The sequence below is a fragment of the Macaca nemestrina genome, chromosome 6 (assembly GCF_043159975.1).
Source record: "Macaca nemestrina isolate mMacNem1 chromosome 6, mMacNem.hap1, whole genome shotgun sequence".
NCBI lineage: Eukaryota > Metazoa > Chordata > Mammalia > Primates > Cercopithecidae > Macaca > Macaca nemestrina.
Window position 1 is genome coordinate 164,997,738 of NC_092130.1, and position 18,578 is coordinate 165,016,315.

Sequence of the window (18,578 nt, forward strand, 5' to 3'; positions counted from 1 at the left end):
ACGCCCGGCTGTTTTTTTTTTTTTTTTTTTCCTTTCTATTTTTAGTAGAGACGGGGTTTCACCACGTTGGCCAGGTTGGTCTGAAACTCCTGACCTCAGGTCATCCGCCCACCTTGGCCTACTAAAAGGTTGATATTACAGGCGTGAGCCACCGCGCCCGGCCAGCACCGGTTTCTTTCTTAGAGAAAACATGCAGGGGGGCAACATTCTCATTCCACAGATGTCCTCCCTGGGCCGACTCCTGTCAATGCCATCCCAGAGGACCAAGCACATGCACGAGTCGCCCATTCTAGAAAGCTCCAATTCCCCGTGGTCTACACCAGGAGTGGGCAGACTGCAATGAACAGGGTCAGGTATTAAATACTGAGGCTTTGCAGGCCATGGGCTCTGTCCCCCTTGCAACGACAAGCCCTGCCATTGTTGTGCAAAAGCTACCACGAACAATGTGTAAACAAAGGAGAGTGGCTGTTTTAATAAAACCTAATTTATAAAAGCAGACCAGCTGGACCAGTCCCTGTCCAGACCAGGGAACAAATCCCATCAGATCATAGTTTGACAACTTCCAGTCTACACAAACTGGCATTATGGAAAGGAAACAACTTCAAAGTTTCATTGTTTCTATTCTGGAGAAACCTCATATATTAGATACACAAACTGGTTTACCTCCCTAATTATATTTTGGTTAAATGGGTGATTATGTTGCATTTACAAATGAGGGGAGTGAATTTCAGAAGACAGGAAGACTAGTGAGTCGGCACAGAGGACACCTGCTGCCCTGGCGCACTTCTCCCAGTATCTGTTTCCCTTTCTGTTGATAACAGTGCCCCAGACTAGGGGAGCCAATGAAAAGCCTCTGCTAGATCAGGCATTACACAGGGCATTTCCAGTCCTGGGTAACTGGAAACATATTTATTTTTTCTTCTTATTAACAACCTCCCCTATGCATTTGAATAGTATGAGCCATATTCTATTCCTTGGAACTAGAAAGATCGCTGATAAGGACACAGACGTTTTAAAATTTGTGAGGAATTAAGAATTCTTTAGAATATCACTTCAAGAAGTAGACTCATTTCCCCTCTCTTTTCCTCAATATACACAGAAGAAGAATTTAGTCTTTCTCTCTAAATACAATTGTATATTATAGATTTTGGATATATATAATATCCAATGTATATTATATATATAACCATATACATGGTATTATTACCATATATATCCAATGTACATATTATTAGATTCAATATAATATAAATTTTATATCTATATAATACACATTGATATTATATAATATATAATATAAATAATATACCTAATAATACACATTAGATATTATATACAATATACATTGGATATAATAATACATATATACATTGGATATATGTGATAATAATACAATGTATATTATATATAACCACATACATGGTATTATTACATATATATCCAATGTATATATGTATTATTAGATTCAATATAATATAATATAAATTTTATATCTACATAATGTACATTGATAATATATATTATATAAATATATACTTAATACACATTGGATATTATATACAATATACATTGGATATAATACATATATACACATTGGATATATATGGTAATAATACCACATCTATGGTTTTATTTAGGAGGAAATGTATTTTCTCTGTTAATATATTTATATATTTTATATATTTTACACACATACATATACCCACACACATGAAGATGCTCCTCAGCTTACCATGGGGTTTTTGGGCCATAAGCCCATCATAAATTTAAAATATCCCAGGTTGAAAATGCATTTAAAACATCTAATCTGCCAAACGTCATTGCTTATCCTAGCCTACCTCAAATGTGCTCAGAAGGCTTACAATAGCCTACAGTAACAGAGTCATTTAACACAAAGCCTATTTTATAATGAAGTGCTGAATATCTCATGTGACTTACTGAATACTGCGCTGAAGGTGAAAAACAGGATGGTTGTATGGGTACTCGAAGTACAGTTTTTACTGAATGTGTATCACTTTTGTACCATCATAAAGTCTGAAAATTACACTTACGCCATAGTAAAATCAGGACCTATCTGTATCGGTATGTATCTATAGAGATATACATACATATCCACACATAGAGAATTTATCTTCAAAATACATATTTCCTCATCTATAAACTAACTGAGCTGAGCTAAACAATTTCTAAGTCATTTCCAGCTCTAATTATAGTTCTCAAGATTTAAACAAAAGCTCTATGCTAACATGCTTTTGCATATTTCATACCCTGGAAATTAACACTCATACTATCTACTCAAAGAACTTCCAGCAATAACACACAAGACAAAAATTTCTGAGACCTGAAGTCTCCCCCTACTTGTAGTTTTCTTACACATTTCCTTTTTCTATTGCTGCAATTTTTCTGTTCAGTTACTTCTTTATAACCTAACACTGAGAATGGCTTATGTGTGTCCACACTCTGCTCATGGAGCATCTTTGAATCATGTGCTGCCCCAACCTCCCATGTTAGCCTCTTGAAATACAAACACCTTTCTTGAGTGGCTGCAAGTGTCATCTCCTTTAAGAAGTTTTCTTCCTGTCTTTGAGATAGGATCCCTTCCCTTGTGAAGCCCCCACCATTTGTTATACAGACATTTGTGAATTTATCTTTTCCTAATGGTTGATTGTATTATTTTTAACATATTAGCATTTCTATTCAAGACATTTGCGCATCTGCTATGTATTTTCCTAATTTTGCATTCCTCCCTGTGTCCCCATATCCTTTGCCATATACTTTGCAGTTCACCTCAGAAAGAGTATATTTCCTTATTCTAGTGACATAGGGCTTGTCCATGTGACTTCCTTTGGCAGAAAATGTTAGAGGAAAGCCATTTGTGCAGTTGGGCTTGACCTCTCAATCTTCTACCATCACAATGAGGAGAACATGCCTCACTAGCCCCTTGTAGGCGTAGTGGCTCATGCCTATAATCCCAGTACTTTGGGAGGCTGAGGTGAGTGGATCACTTGAGGCCAAGAGTTTGAGACCCGCCTGGCCAGAATGGCAAAAACCTGTCTCTACTAAAAATACAAAAATTAGTCAGGTGTGGTGGTACACCTCTATGATCCCAGCTACTCAGCAGGGTGAGGCACGTGAATTTTTGCTTGAACCCAGGAGGCAGAGGTTGGAGGTTGCAGTGAGCCGAAATCACATCACTGCACAGTGAAACTGTAAAATAATAATAATAATAATGAGAGACCCGTGAAGTAGACAGAACTTCTTCCAATCTGTACCTTACAGACAAGCTCAACCAAGGCCAGCTTGGTTCAGCCAATACCCAGATGAACCACAGATGCATAAACAATGTTTTTAAACCACTGAGTTTGGGGGTGATTTTTTTACACAGTATTACTGTGGCAACAGATGATGGACATACCTTCTATGACACTAAAAACTCCTTTGAGACAAGGATTATATCCTTTCCTTGTTTCTGTCCTGGCAGCACCTGTCATTGTTTATGATATATAATAGGTGCACAACAAACATCTTGAATTGAATGGAAGTATATGTTAAAAAATAATTCTAGCTTGGCATGTATTTTTCTATTCCAGGTGGTATACATGCTGCATTTTAAATTATTCATAAGAAATCGTACTTCCCTTTGGTAATCATCTAGAATGAATAGCAAATCTTTAAGGAAAATCTCAAATATAAAACAATTTTGGACTTCAAAACTGCCATCCAAGTTACCATGGTACCCACCTTCATTATTATGGGTACTCAGAGAATTATTGTGGAAGCCAGTGTTTCTCGGAGGCAGGTGAACAACTCATTTCGGGCCAGGAGGGAAAGACAATCCTAGGCTCTCAGCTCTCACATTTTAGCAGCTGTGAGGGCGCTGAACTCCCTCTCCTGCCTGCCTAGGTTTTATTCATCTTGAAGAAGACACTACCTGCCTAGAGGTGGGCCCCTGAGGAATGAAAGATACTTACCCTGTGCGTGGGGGCAGAGGGGAGAGGGTGAAGTGGATTTCTAAAACCCACCACTCTTTCATACTCCAAGCACTTAGGAAAGCTGGATGCCTCTTTTACCAGAAGACACACCAAGAGTCTCTGATTCCTTCCTGCTATTCCTACAGCAGGCCAACAACCTCAGAGAACTTTTGAAAAGATGATACAATTTGTCTCAATTAAATAAATAGCACCTGATAATTAAACAGATTTTAAAGAATGACAAATAAAAACTACAGAGATGTATACCTAGAAGCTGTCACAAAATATCTTTTCTTGATATTTTCTACAGAGACATTAAAGGTATTTCCAAATTTAAAAATACACACATATGTATTTACATTTGAAAATAAATTTTATTATGGATAAACTATGCACAGCTTGTCATACAATGTGTTTTACCCTTTGGTATCAGGAGCTATTTACTGTCACGAGATATTATTATAAAGAGTACCAGAATATGTCTCTATAGCAGGAAAATAAAGCATGGCTTCAAATTCAAAACAAGGACTATTCTACCTCCCAAGTAGTATATTTCGTTTACAGAAGAGAATGTAGAAAGACCAAGTGTACTCTTTGTATACAATTCTTTTCTCCTATGTTTCTTTCAGAAGACTGGCATCTAAATGGACATTGGCAATAGCTGCTAATTCTTTTGAGAGTACAAACAGGGACCCTGATGCAGGGGTACCAGCACACACAGTCAGAGAGGAGAACATCAGAGACAAATATTAAGATGACAGAGGTAGAAGAATGCTGTAACCCACCTCCTGGTCTTATGATGCTGCAATACAAACAGACGCAGAGAGAAAGCTGACTATATTTGAACTTAGATTATGGATTTAGGATATTTTGTAGGTACGAACACTTTCATGCCTGAATATCTATTCCAAGTGAATTTGTACCTATCTGATGCCTTGGGGCAAAACTGTCATTTATCTTAGTGGTAAGGAGATATGCATTGGGCTCAAATACAGTTTAGCAGTAACACTAAGGGGATATTATTGTTCATTTTAATATATTTTATATTTTTATGTAAATTTATATGAAAATTAGCTGTTTAGACTACATCTTCCTTTACTTTTCCCTTAGGCAAGCTGGTGAGATGCATGAGTGGTATTTGGAAGAACACTACAACACTGCCAGGAATTACTCTGAACAGGGAAAGTGAGATTTGCAAAAAGTGCCAAGTGAAATATACATGGCCAAAAGCTTCTATCTGGAATTAAATTAATTGCTGCCTGCTTCGAGTGCCCTTAAATTCTGAGAAGACCTTTTGGTAACTGAAAATGGGGATCATGATGAAACTGTAGCATAGTTCCTCTAAACGCCTTCCTTCCCTGCAGCTTCTGTTCTCCGAGGTGGTATCCTTATCACCGAGGAGCAGATATCACCCACAGCATCCTTGGCAAGAAACAATGCAAAGCAGTATACATAAAAAGCTCTTGATCATTTCACTTGAAGATAAAATATTCCCTGAAATATCAGGAAAAAAAGGTCCCAATTTTTAAGAGAGCAGTACATTTCCATAACACATAAAAAACTTCCAGAACATACATAGAGCAGGTGGCTTTTTAAAATCCACCAAGACCTCTGGATCCCTCCATATTGTGGAAAATGGCAGGATCTCCTCCTTTTTAATGGCTGAATAGTATTTCATATATATAACATATATGATATGTATATATATTATATATTAAATATAATATTTCATAAATATAAAATAGTTTCTTTACCCATTCATCTATTGATGAACCCTAGGTTGTTTCAGTATCGAGGCTGTTGTGAACAGTGCTGTAATGAACATGAGAATGCACATATATTTACAAGCTGGTGATTTCATCTCTTTTGGGTATGTGCCCAAAAGAGGGATTGCTGGGTCATATGGTATTCTACTTTCAATTTATTTAGAAAGCTCCATACTGTTTTCCATAATGGCCGCAACAATCTAGATTTCAAGGATTTTCTTTTCTTTACACCCTCCGTCACACTTATTATCTCGTCTTTTTGATAATAGCTATCCTAACAGGTGCGATGTGATATTTCACAGTAGTTTTAATTAGCATTTCCCTGATGATTAGCGATATTGAGCACCTTTTCATGTACTTGTTGGCCATTTTCATGACATCTTTAGAAAAATTTCTATTTAAGTCTTTTGCTCATTTTAAAAATTGGATTATATGTTTTCTTGCTATTGAGTTGCATGAGTTCTTTATAAATCTTAGATATTAGCCCCTTATCTTCCAGCAGGCAGTCTTTGAGCAAACTTTTTCCCTGGGAATAACTGCATGAATTGGTAATGAAATCTGTTAAAGGTGAACTCAATGAGTTACTGTGTATTAGCGTGGATGGGTGGATGGATGAATGGAGATATGGACAGACAAATCTGAAAAGGGAAAAATTATAAAATCTGCAAAGTAAAAGGGATACTGCTGATTAATTTCTTTTATTTATTTATTTATTTATTTGAGATGGAGTCTTGCTCTGTCACTCAGGCTGGACTGCAATGGTGCCATCTTAGCTCACTGCAACCTCCACCTCCCCGGTTGAAGTGACTCACCTGCCTCAGTCTCCTGAGTAGCTGGGACTATAGGCACACACCTCCACGCCTGGCTAATCTTTGTATTTTTAGTAGAGATAGGGTTTCAGCATTTTGGCCAGGCTGGTCTCGAACTCCTGACTTCAAGTCGTCTGCCTGCCTCGGCCTCCCAAATTGCTGAGATTACAGGCGTGAGCCACCGTTCCCAGCTAATTTCATATATAAGACTTGAAAAAGGTAGCAATTATAAAATTGTAAAATTTTATTAAAATTATAAAATTTCCTCTTGAGGAAAGACAGATGAGCACACTAAAAGTGTCATGAAAGTACAATGGGGGAATTTAAGGGAGAAATGACTGCATACTTTTGCAATAGGATGTATATTTTATGGACAGTCTCCTAATGATATCTAGTGTACTTTGTGATTTAACTGTCACTCAATGACATCAGAAAGCTGAATACAACCAAAAGACACAAAAAGAACCAAAGAGGCTGAGCACAGTGGCTCACGCCTGTAATCCCAGCACTTTGGGAGGCCGAGGTGGGAGGATCACCTGAGGTCATAAGTTTGAGACCAGCCTGGCCAACATGGTGAAACCCCATCACTACTAAAAATACAGAAATCAGCCGGCATGGTGGCAGGTGCCTGTAATCCCAGCTACTTGGGTGGCTGAGGCAGAAGAATTGCTTGAACCCAGGAGGTGGAGGTTAAAGTGAGCCAAGATTGAGCCACTGCACCCCAGCCTGGGTGGCAGAGTGAGACTCTGTCTCAAAACAAAAAACAAACAAACAAAAAAAACAGACCCACATTGATGCCTGCAGGAAGATATACAGAGTAGATGGTAAGGAATATACAGCGATAGACATTTGGCATTAAAATTCAGTAAACTGCACTGCTGCATACTTTTGCATTACAGATTTATAGGCAAAAGAGACCATTCATTTATTGGATCATTTAATACACATTGTAACTGCTGCCCAAGTGCCCAGTTGGGTCTAGAAAGGGAGGAGTTATGGCATTTAACTAGATTATAAAGCAATTTTTTCTTTTTTTGAGATGGAGTCTCGCTCTGTCATCTAGGCTGGAGTGCAGTGGCACGATCTCGGCTCACTGCAACCTCTGCCTCCTGGGTTCAAGCCATTCTCCTGCCTCAGCCTCCCGAGTAGCTGGGATTACAGGCACCTGCCAGCATGCCCGGCTAATTTTTGTATTTTTCGTAGAGACGGGATTTCACCATGTTGGTCAGGCCGGTCTGGAACTCCTGACCTCGTGATCTGCCCAACTCAGCCTCCCAAAGTCCTGGGACTACAGGCGTGAGCCACCACCCTCGGCCTAAAGCAAATATTTTTACCCCACCTCCTTTCTGCACCATAGTCCCATTAAAGTACCTGCACGCCACTGTTCTTACATCTCTAATTTCTTTCTTGAGTCCTTCAGGGTGAGAGAAAAAGGGCTCTATGTTGAGAATGCCTCCAAATCATGCAAAACCCAGCATGGTAAAGAACAGAAAAGTTTGTGCAAGTCTGAGAAAAAGTCAGTTTTCAGAAGTCCAAGATGAAGACAATAAATATAACGTTTGAATTAAACAATATTTTTAGTGAACTTTTGGATTTTCTCAATATAAATGTAATCTTTGTTTGACACAATGATGATCCTTAACTCAAATATATATATATAACTGTGCTTTTTAATGTTGATATAACCATCTGTTGGCTAAACCAAGAGACAGAGGATTCTTTAAAGATTAAGAACTTGTGGTTCCATTAATAATTTAAAATACTTTCAAGTATATAATTTGTGTGGGAACAGTATGTTTTTTATTCTTAAATTACTTTAAATGTGTAAAGAGTACCAAAAGAATATAGTTGTCTTTTTCTTGGGAAAAAAAAATCCTAAAAACTTTCTCATGGTTTCAAAAGTCTTGGAAATTTTATATCGTTAGTAATTACAGTATAGTATCAAAATATTCAAGACATCTCAGACACACATGCTTATTAGACACATTTTCTTTTAACTAGATAGCTGCCTGTTTTGTACAAATTTTTATTTTCAAACCACTGCTGTTTACACTCTAGGAAGTCATATTTACATTACACTGGTCTTTCAAAGTCAAAATTTACAAAGCTCCTCTTCATCTCTCCCCTCTGATTACCAAAACTTTTGTGCAAGATGCTTTCTATTATAAGTTGTCTTTTTTCTCAAGAACTCTTACCATAAAAAGCAAGGTTTCTTTTCTTAGCTTAAACTCAAGCTTAAAAAAATAGATCAATAAAACCTAGCTAGTGAGAAAAGAACACAATCTGAGAGATCATTTTTCTTCTTGTTTCACTTAAAAATATTTTCTTTTCATGTGGTTCAGATCATCTATACAACCTAGAACCTACTTAAGGCATTAGTTGTGATAAAGTAGAAATGTATGCAGACGTTAATCTTGCATTTCACCTGGAGGGAGTTAGCTTTAGGGCTCAAGGGTTCTTGTTGAGAATATTGTACAGAAGTTGGTACCCCCAGGATCAGATGATGGTGGAGACTCCTGTCCAAGGACAAAAGACCTGCTCTGTTGGTCACATGGACCAGTCTGATAAGGGTAGCATTGTGGTGAGTGATGTGTGGGAACTTGGCGAGGATGGTGGAAGTCATCTATTATCAGTCACACGGGCCAGTCCACTGTCCAGCTCTTTACTGAGGCACAAACCCTGGTTTTCCAGTGTTGCCCAGTTTCTGAGTCTGATCGGAACTGAGCATGAGTTTTGTTTTTCCTTTAGCTCTTCTAGAAGGGAATATTCATACAGCTAAGGAAACGTGTAAGCCACATTGTTCTAAAATCCAGAAATATATCAATGAAATGTACAGAATATACTTTTGAAATCTATGATACAGTTTGATTTTTGCTTCCAATTTGAGTATCTAGAAAGTATCTTAAGAAATTTCGGTCCGAATAAAGATCAGGCGGCCTCAGAAACTGTGTGAGTCCTAGATTATAATTCATCAGACTCTTTATGGTTTTATCAAACAACTTCTTAGTACCCTCTTTTTCCTTAAATGGCAGAGGGACCTTATTCTTTTCTCTTTTTCTTCTGAGACGGAGTCTCACCCTGTCACCCAGGTTGGAGTGCAGTGGCGCGATCTCCGCTTATTGCAACTTCTGCCTCCCAGGTTCTAGCGATTCTCCTGCCTCAGCCTTCTGAGTAGCTGGGATTATAGGCCCGCGCCACCACACCCAGCTAAGTTTTGAATTTTTTGTAGAGATGGGGTTTCACCATGTTGGCCAGGCTGGCTTCGAACTCCTGACCTCCAGTGATCTCCCACGCCAGCCTCCCAAAGTGCTGGGATTACAGGCATGAGCCACTGCGTCTGGCCTATACTATTTATTCTTTTTTTTTTTTTTTTTGAGACGGAGTCTGGCTCTGTCGCCCAGGCTGGAGTGCAGTGGCCGGATCTCAGCTCACTGCAAGCTCCGCCTCCTGGGTTTAAGCCATTCTCCTGCCTCAGCCTCCGGAGTAGCTGGGACTACAGGCGCCCGCCACCTCGCCCGGCTAGATTTTTGTATTTTTTAGTAGAGACGGGGTTTCACTGTGTTAGTCAGGATGGTCTCGATCTCCTGACCTCGTGATCCGCCCGTCTCGGCCTCCCAAAGTGCTGGGATTACAGGCTTGAGCCACCGCGCCCGGCCTACTATTTATTCTTTAATGGAAAGCAGGAAGTTTCATTTTCATCCCTGAGCGAGAGTAGCATTGCTATTTGAGGTCACTTTTTTCACAAGGCAAGCGGTTAATCTCCCATGGTAGAGAATGTTTCTAGAATATCTTTAAACATTTGCTGATCTCCCTTTTCAATGGGAAAAAAAAAAAAAAGGCATAAACCTCTGATTTAAAGTCTTTGGTAGGCAGTAGTATTTAAATAGCTTCCTTCCTTCCTTCCTTCATTCCTTCCTTCCTTCCTTCCTTCCTTCCTCCCTCCCTCCCTCCCTCCCTCCCTCCCTCCCTTTACTTGCTTTACTTGCTTTCATTTTATTTTATTCTTGAGACAGGGTCTTACTCTGTCACCCAGGCTGGAGTATAGTGACATGATCAAAGCTCACTACAACCTTGAACCCCTGGACTCAAGGGATCCTCCTGCTCCAGCCTCCCGAGTAGCTGGGACTACAAGCACATGCCACCATGCCTGGCTCATTTTTAAAATTTTCTGTGGAGACGGGATCTTGCTATATTGCCCATGTCTTGAACTCCTGGGCTCAAGTGATCTTCCCACCTCAGCCTCCATAAAGTGTTGGGATTATTACAGGTGTGATTTTTTTAAATTTCAAAATCACCATATATTTATGGCAAGCAATACTGGTTTTCCAAGTAAAACTATTATATTCAGCTTTTAAATAAGAATTTAAGTTTACTTTAAAAAATATTAAGTGAATATCAGTTGAAGTGGTGAGCACATATGGAAAAAATCATGAGAGCAGAATGTCAATGTCTTAAGTTTAGAAAACATTGTTGAGGTGGAAAGAGCATGGACAGATAAACCTGGATTCCTAACTCTATTATGTGCAGCTTGTATTATCTGAGGCAAGACAGTGAAACTTCATGAGTCACAGATTCCTCTTATGTAAACTGGAAAGAAGTCTACCCACTTCACAGAGCATTTAGGCAGAGTCTATGAAAAGTGAGGCCTTAAAACAATTACACAACTTCTTGGGAAATGCATTCTGGGCCCTCCTGCTATAGGGCAATGTTTTTAGGGGCATATTATTCTGGATTCCCTGGAATAGTCTCATCTTTATAAATTCCTTATTGTTGCCTCCCTAAACCTTTGGCTGGAGATAGAGGGAAGATAAAAATAAATTCCATGGTTAGAGCACAATGTACTTACTCTTTGTTAACAAAATATGGCTATTTCATTATTGGTTAAAAAAAATTGTAATTGTGAAAGCCCTTTTTCATAGTTTGTTAAATGAAATTTGTTTTTCTCGGATATGGTGGACTGCTTTCTCCTTGAAATTTTTCCTCTGCCTTCTGCAACACCGTCCTCTCTTCTGCTTTTCCTTTCTCCTTCTCCGGTGTCGTTTGCTCACTCTCTTTTGTGGTGTACAACTTATACACTGGTGTTCCCCAAGGGTTGCACTCTTAATTCATCTCTGTATCTGGATCCCTGCTTGATGGGCTTATGGCCCACAAGGCTTCAGCAATTGCCTATAAGCTAATGACTCCCGAAATTCGACTTTCAATCCAGATCATGCTCCTGCTATCTCTGCATCTCTCTCAAATATCAAACACACATGTCTAAGTACCTAGGTCAGTGCTCTCTAATATGGTAACCACTAGACACAGGTAGCAACTAGAAATTAAATTTATTGAATTAAGCTGAAAGTTCAGCTCCTCAGGTGTACTGGCCACATTTCAAGGGCTCAGCAGTCACAAAACAGTATTTTACACAGCACAGGCATAGAATGATTCCATCAAACGAGAGAGTTCTATGAACAACTAGTCCTCTCCCCACAAGTGTATTTGATGTATCTCCAATACAATGTGTACAAGGGTGAACTCATCAACATCCTTTGCAAAACAAACATTCTGTATTATCATTAGTGGCATCACCATTCATCGAGTCGGCCTCCCAGGATAGAACCCTAGGAATCATCTTGAATCCTCCCTGACCTTCATCTACCTATATCTAATCAGTCCCCAAGTCCCTCACTCTGAATGGCTATGGATTTCAGGTCTCTTTCCCTTCTCTCTCTACGGCTCCCACCTCTGCTCAAGTGCTCATCATCTCTCATCTCCTTTCAACAACTCGCTAACTGAGACTCCTGATTCTGGTCTTCCTTCCCACCCTCCACCTTACTAATATGGACTCCATCCTGCATTCAGGGTTCACTTTCTAAAATATGAACCATTTTCCCCGGCATCAAAACCTTGATGAGTTCATTCATTCTGTTATGGGTTGCATTGTGTCCCCTGCAAAATATACGATGAAGTCTTAACAAGCCCCGTGTCTGTGAAAGTGACCTGATTTGGAAATACGGTTAAGATGAGGTCATGCTTGATTAGAGTAGACTCTTAATCCAATATGACCAGTGTCTTCATAAGCAGGCAAGAGAGAGACACAGGGTAGAAACACAGAAAGACTCAGATGCAGAGGGAGATGGCAGTGTGAAGACGGAGGCTGAAACTAGAGTTACACTGCGACACTCCAGAAACATCTGGGGCTGCCAGAAGCTGCAAGAGGCAAGAAAGGATCCTACCCCACATTTCTGTCAAGACCTTGGTTTGGGAATTCCAACCTCTAGAACTGTGAGACAATAAATTCTGTTGCTTTACGCCACCTGGTTTGCAGTACTTGGTTACAGCAGCCCCAGGAAGCCATACAGCTCTTTCCACACTTCTGTATTGAACGCTTACTATATGCCAGGCATTGTATGGAACACTACCCAGGGAACAAAATCCATTTTCTTAGAGTGTGTATGAGATTCTTCCCCAAAATTTACATCTCAGAGCACATATTCATATTCTTCCAGCCCAGAAGCCCTGTTTCTCCAGATTAACTGCTGAATTTTCAGTCATCACTCAAGTTCCTGGTCAGAAGTCAATTTTTCTGCCAAGCCTTCCCAGATCCAGTAAGGCCGAATTATTAATTGTAGCTACGTTTAGTGTTTCCACTGAATTTAAATATATCTGCATCACAGCCCTTTGCACAGAGTGCCTCTCCATTCAGTAGACTGTGAGCACTTCGAGGCCAGGAGATGCCTCCTTCATCTCTGAGTCAGTCCAGAGTCTTATTTGGTTTCAACCACCCAGAAGCTCCTCAACTAATGCACCAAGGGGAGAATGTGCTCACTCGCTCCTACAACAAATCACTTTCATTTTCTTTTTGGTTGCAGTTGGAAATATTTATAGGAATTACTTGGAGGAACCAGATGTTTCAGATTGAAGAAGGTGGAACATTTCTGTGATTTATCAACATTTCATTTTTAGGTATTTTGTTTTTGCCCCTCCACTTAATTTAGGCTGAGCTAGTATATACAGGTAGTTCAATAGAATTAATCTACAGCAGAAGATATTTAAAAAGACACATGTACACCCAAAAACAATCTCATGCAGCCCACATCACCTAAAGCATCTCAGAGCCAAATGTTTAGTGCTTTTTTCTTCACAATACCTGCTATCATAGACTACCCAGATCCCTGCTCATTTATTTTTCTTTCTTTCTTTCGTGTGTGTGTGTGTGTGTGTGTGTGTGCGTGTGTGTGTGTGTGTGAGAGAGAGAGAGAGAGAGAGAGAGAGAGAGAGAGAGACAGAGAGAGAGAGAGAAAGACAGAGTTCTCGCTCTGATGCCCAGGCTGGAAGTCTAGTGGCAGGATCTCAGCTCACTGCAAGCTCCGCCTCCTGGGTTCACGCCATTCTCCTGCCTCAGCCTCCCGAGTAGCTGGAACTACCGGCTCCCGCCACCATGCCTGGCTAATTTTTTGTATTTTTAATAGAGACAGGGTTTCACCATGTTAGCCAGGATGGTCTCGATCTCCTGACCTCGTGATCCGCCCGCCTCAGCCTCCCAAAGTGCTAGGATTACAGGTGTGAGCCACTGCGCCCGGCCCCCTGCTCAGAAAACTCACAATAAATAAAAATGAGTAATGCTTTTACACTGGCCCAGAATTTTAAGATTTATACCGTTGAAATTTAGTTACCTAAGATGTAACAGAAACTTTTGTTTGTATTCCTGCCCCTACGCCCCCTCACCGCCGAACTAAGTCACAGATCAACTGTAATAACTGAAACTGGCTTCTCTTTGACAGTGTGGCAGCCACAGTATGTCTAATTCCCTATCTTCCAGAGAGAGCTCACGATAGTTTTGCAAAGCTTGGGAAAGGAGCCAGCTCTTGTCTTGACAAGAGAAGAAATACATATTTTCATGCAAAGGTTTGCAATCCATAATTTTCAACCTTTGAGTTGCACTTTATATAGCAGCCTTAATTATTTTCTATCTTCCACTGTCAGATAATTCTTTAGTCTCATTTCCCCATGAATAGTTACAAAATCCCAACGTTTGCATCTTTACAATAGATGGTATAGTATTGAATTTAGAGTCTAGTAAAAGGATAGTAACACATTTTCAGTTAACAGCAGAAAACAAGCTCCACAGGGCGCAACAGTCTAGCTCACAAATTCAACTTTCGATGAGAAAAAAAGAGAAATCTCCACTAAACTTACGACCATGTAAAAGATCAATAATTAATCAGAATACTTTCATAGCATAGTGAATCCTTGAATTTCCTTAGTCATTTGAAAATATGATCCACTGTTGTTGAAAATCTTTACAACAATTTCTTTTAACATAAAGACTTGTGTAAAACACTTACTATATCCAAGGCACTGTTCTAAGTGCTAAATGAACATAAACTCATAAATATCACATTCCCATTAACATATTTAAATGCTTGGAAAAACCAGTGACCTGAGGATATAGAGAAACATTTTATTCTTTCTATATTATCAAATATAGACGGAAAGAGACTTAGTACAATTAAACACTGTTTAATTTCTCTGCTAAGGGTCTCTCTGCAGCATGGTGGGCTCTGATTCTAAAGGCCACCTTATACTGACCTGGGATACATTTTGCATGGGTAGTTCCCTGGGCCTACTACAGTCTAAGTTCATAACCTCTTCTTTAAAGACCCCATAGCCCCTTTCTAGGGCAGGGCTTTTCCAGTGAATGGACCCAATATTAAGTAGCACAAAGACTGGTGTTTCAATGGGTCACTGAGTGTGGGAAGCAGGACTTTCATGGCAGAGTAACATGGGCCTAATTGTAGACTGACCATCTTAGTTTTCAGAACTTGTCATTTTTTTTTTTTTTTTTTTTTTTTTTTTTTTTTTTTTTTTTACACAGAAAGCCCCATTTTTTTTTTTTTTTTTTTTTGAGACAGAGTCTGGCTCTGCCGCCCAGGCTGGAGTGCAGTGGCCGGATCTCCGCTCACTGCAAGCTCTGCCTCCCGGGTTCACGCCATTCTCCTGCCTCAGCCTCCCGAGTAGTTGGGACTACAGGCGCCCACCACCGCGCCCGGCTAGTTTTTTTTTTTTGTATTTTTTAGCAGAGACGGGGTTTCACCGTGTTAGCCAGGATGGTCTCGATCTCCTGACCTCGTGATCCGCCCGTCTCGGCCTCCCAAAGAAAGCCCCATTTTAACGCAAAGTGAATAATAATGTTCTGGAAATTCAGTTGTGGAGTAGAATTCAAGCAAACTGAACTACTTCTGGAAAATCCTTCTACGTCAACTCCATAAAATAGCTCTGTAGAATGGCGACCTATCATAAACTCTGCAAAGCACCCATATCTCAACAGCCTATAATTTCTGAGTCATGCTTCTCTTTAGAAAGATACTTTGAAGTTTATATTTAGTGGCTATATTTCTTAACAGCATTTAGATCAAGTTCGAAAAAAATAAATTTAAATGTAACTAGCAATAACATAGCATTGATCAATGTGTAAAGCTGCCCAATAAAATTTTGCAGTATCATTAAAAAAAAAAAAAGTGCTTGGGGTGGAGGTTTGGAACCAGGAGGGAAGGAAGTATACATCTGATACGTTGGTGATGATCTTTATTTAGAATCACTTTTCTAGGCAACCTTTGCTTTTAGTTCCCTTTTAAGCGAATTCAAGGCTTATAACTCAATCATACAATAAACAGAATGGTGGATTCTGGCTCATCTAGTATGTTGATATTTTACATACTAGGATGTTGCATATTCAGCATCCTAGTATGGTAACATCCTAGTTGATTACAGCTCCAGTTCCCTCTAGGAAGTCAGGATTTTACATTGTGACATGGGTGGGGTCAGGGTTGGGGTCAGAGAGGAGGTAAAAGGGTAGATTCTGGGTATATTAATTGTGACCCATCCCCTCCATTCCTGCCTTCTGTTTTCTTTCCCGTGCGTCCCCCAACCCATATCACAATACTCACACTTTTCTGATGGGCAGAACACTTTATTTATCTTCATAAGTTTAGAACTGAACTGAAAATACTTACTTTTTGCCAGCAAATGTTAACAGTCTGACATTATATTCCAGGCTGGTGGCCTGAGCTTTCTAAAAGATTTTGTTGTTGTCACTTTTGTTTGTTTGGTTTTTAAACACCTCTCTGTTAAATTAGTAAAATTAGTAAAAGCAAAGAGGACTGAAGATACAAAAAAAAGAAAAAACAAAAACCAGAAAACCACTTTTCCATATTAATTATTTGTGGGACTGAACAGAGGTTGACCAGATGGAAGCCTCAGGGTGGAAATTGTTTTGGTTCATTCAGTACAAACTATCTTTAAAAGGATTCCTCACTCTAGGCCAGATTATTTACAGGCTGGCCTCCAAGCAATAGGTTAGCTCTCTTTGGTAAAAAGATCACATCTTTTAAAATGGCTTGAGAAGAGAAAATAAAATGAAAATAACACCTTAATTTTAGCTTAAAAAGAGAAATTTCAGTGTTTTATTGTCTTGGAATTAATTTTTAGTTCATTTGAAGGAAGCAAGCATGGCTTATAGCTAAAAGATTGCTTCATGTTGCTTTACGGATCAGGAAAACAAAAAGTTGATTAAAACAGCATCTTGCAAAATGGCCAAGTTGGCTCTTTTGGCCATGTCAAGAGCCTTGTGAAATACCAGAGCTGAATATCCAGTGATTGACTATGGTGATGCTTAAATGTAGTGCAGAGAACCACAGGCCACAAAGAACAACCTTTGCTTTCAGTTCCCTTTTGAGCGAATTCAAGGCTTATAACTTAATCATACAATAAACAGAACGGTGGATTCTGGCTCATCATTTATGTTGATATTTTACATACTAGGATGTTGCATATTCAGCATCCTAGTATGGTAACATCCTAGTTGGTTACAGCTCTAGTTCCCTCTAGGAAGTTAGGATTTTACATTGTGACATGGGTTGCCAGATATTTGTACTTTTAACATTTTTCTTAGGTACTAATGTCAACTAAAGGGCACACATTATTATTATTAAAAATTAACTCATATAAATACAGCCAAATATATATGAAATAGAGATTTTTTAGGGAAAATTTTAGGAACATCTTGACAAAGATTAATGTACAAGATATCAAATAGTTATTAATATGACTGTTCTTTGTGGGTGTCTTGCATTCCTAACAAATAATTTTGGCTTTTGACCACAGTTGTTCTTTATCCTTGGAAACAGTTTTTATCCTTATGATGTGAATTGCGTAAAGACCAAAATAAAATTAGAAGCAACCCATTCCAACCATAATCTAATACTCAATCATAGCAAGGAATCTCTGTTTTTGCCACAAAATCCACAAAGAGTTTATAATTATCCCTCTTTAGAGTCTGGCATTGCTCTGTAATCAAAAGAGGGAGCAAAGTGTATGGTGTATTCACATGAGGGTTATGAGTTTTGTGTTGTTTCATTGTACATGAGTACACAAGATGTTAGAAACAGTCTGTTGCTGTTTCCATTTGACTAACAGGTAATCGAGTAGGAACAAATCCGGCTCAAATCTTGAAAACCTATCAAAACACAAGAGTACATCTTTAAATTAGAGTTGCTAAGAAAAATAATGCTTGCAGTAGTCTTACAACTTTACTGATAAAAAGTAAGACAAACAGAAAAATGTATCTATGAAGATTTAGAGACACTATTATATTGTGCCTCAAAATGTAGTAACTATTGTAAGGTGTACTAACAGTGCTGTATTTCACAGTGTCAACCTTACACTTAGATCGCTAAAATTACCATTGTTTCTTCCCTTCCTTTACCATGGGCTATAAAAAAGTACTCTCCAAAAGTTACATTAAAAGAAGGCCATTAACTACAATTCTGATTTTTATACTGGGAAAGGGCAGGAGATATAAAGATAAAAGAGTTCTGCCACCCCTGTAGTGGACTTCTTTGAATGAATTAATGGCACTGTCCTCTAACCTGTTTTAATTTAATTTAATAAAAATCCTCAAGTTGACAAATAATAATCGTATATATTCATGGGGTACATAGGGATCTTTTGATACATATAATGTATAATGATCAGATCAGGGTGATTAG

General features: G+C 39.0%; 1 protein-coding gene across 2 annotated transcripts in view; it reads right to left on the reverse strand.

Moving 5' to 3' along the window:
* Positions 1 to 18,578, reverse strand: part of LOC105492315 (F-box and leucine rich repeat protein 7) — a 437,970-nt gene that overhangs the window by 11,861 nt on the left and 407,531 nt on the right. The window contains exon 1 of one of the 2 annotated variants that reach the window (XM_071099084.1): positions 113 to 326. The exons of the other annotated variant lie outside the window; for it this stretch is intronic. The gene's annotated coding sequence lies outside the window, so the exon portion shown is untranslated. Of the gene's footprint in view, positions 1 to 112; positions 327 to 18,578 lie in introns of those variants that run through there. 2 annotated transcript variants of the gene reach the window in all.